This window comes from Octopus bimaculoides, chromosome 23, assembly GCF_001194135.2.
Source record: "Octopus bimaculoides isolate UCB-OBI-ISO-001 chromosome 23, ASM119413v2, whole genome shotgun sequence".
NCBI lineage: Eukaryota > Metazoa > Mollusca > Cephalopoda > Octopoda > Octopodidae > Octopus > Octopus bimaculoides.
This window is the reverse complement of record NC_069003.1, coordinates 11,944,630-11,945,909: the sequence shown is the minus strand read 5'-3', so window position 1 is coordinate 11,945,909 and position 1,280 is coordinate 11,944,630. Positions and strand designations below refer to the sequence as shown.

The following is a 1,280-nucleotide window of genomic DNA, read 5'->3' as shown; positions in this document are numbered from 1 at the left end:
ATGTGTGTCCCACCTTGCTAATGATCAGCCATTTTGTATTTTGTATTCCTATTGTATGTGTCTACGCATGCGTATCCCTCTATGTGTGTCTATGTTTTGTAAGTGCATGTGTGTGTATGGGGAGTGCCTGTATTATCTATATCCTCTTTTAATACATGTTCATTTATTTTTGTTTTCATTTATTTATTTGTTCATGTGTTTATACCTACTTTTTTTTGTATTTAATTTTGTTTTGTTAACATATGTAGTATTTAATTCCATTTGTTTATCTATGTATTGTATTATATTTTGTTCATATTGTTATTGGTTTATGGGGAATTTATTGTCATATGTTGTGGTTTGTTAGGAGTGTGTGTTAGTGTTCCATTCCAGTTTCCTATTCAGGCTAGGTTTATCTTCTATTATGTGTGTAGCTTCTGTAATTTGTCTAAGTGCTGCGTCTGTGCTATGTGTGGACAAGATTTTAATTTCTATGTTGTTGAGTGAGCCTCCGTGTTCTTGCTCAGCCTGCTGGTACAGAACTAATGAGCTCTTCTCTTCCTTAAGTTCACTCCAATGTTCATTTACCCGCTCTCCTATGCTCTGTGCTGTTTCTCCTACATACGTCATTGTCTTGTTACTGCATCGTCCTTCTGTACATTTTATACTATAGACCACATTTCTGGTTTTACAGTTTGTCGGCTAAATCTACATACAGTACAGTTCCTATCAGTGCAGGGGGTTCTACTAAAAGGGTATGTTCTACTGATAAGGGATTTGATAGGGTTGCCTAGCCTTTCAACAACTTTAATTCTTAGCTTAAGTTTGTCTAGGGCCCTTCTAAAGCGGTATGCCAGTTCGCCTCTAGGGGTGGTGTCGATGAACATGACGCTCTGGTATTTGTGGCTATCATACCATGAGTTTGCCTTTCCTATTTTCTTCTTAATCCTTTCAATGGTGTTCCATGATTTGCTTCTATAGAGTGGGCAAATCCCATTCCTATCGTTACGTTTGATGGTTTCAAATTTCTTCATAGCTCCTTTGTATACTCTGATCCTTTCTTTATGGCTGTAACCTGAGAACTGCATGCGGTGAACGAAATGCTGTACATGTCTCTTTAACTCTGTAGGGTTGCACATGCAGGACACATTTCGCATTACTCTGACGAGGTCTGCCATCAATATATTGAATTTGGCATTGTCCGCAATAGCCGAGTTCCGGTGGATCAGGTATTTGGAGGCCATAGGTTTTGCATAGTGTGAATGGAGGATTCGGGTTTTATTATTCTCAGTTTCTAGCCA

The 1,280-nt window shown here is 38.4% G+C and overlaps 1 protein-coding gene across 2 annotated transcripts in view; it reads left to right on the top strand.

Moving 5' to 3' along the window:
• LOC106883599 (uncharacterized) overlaps positions 1-1,280 on the top strand; it is a 44,795-nt gene that overhangs the window by 20,477 nt on the left and 23,038 nt on the right. The window lies entirely within an intron of this gene.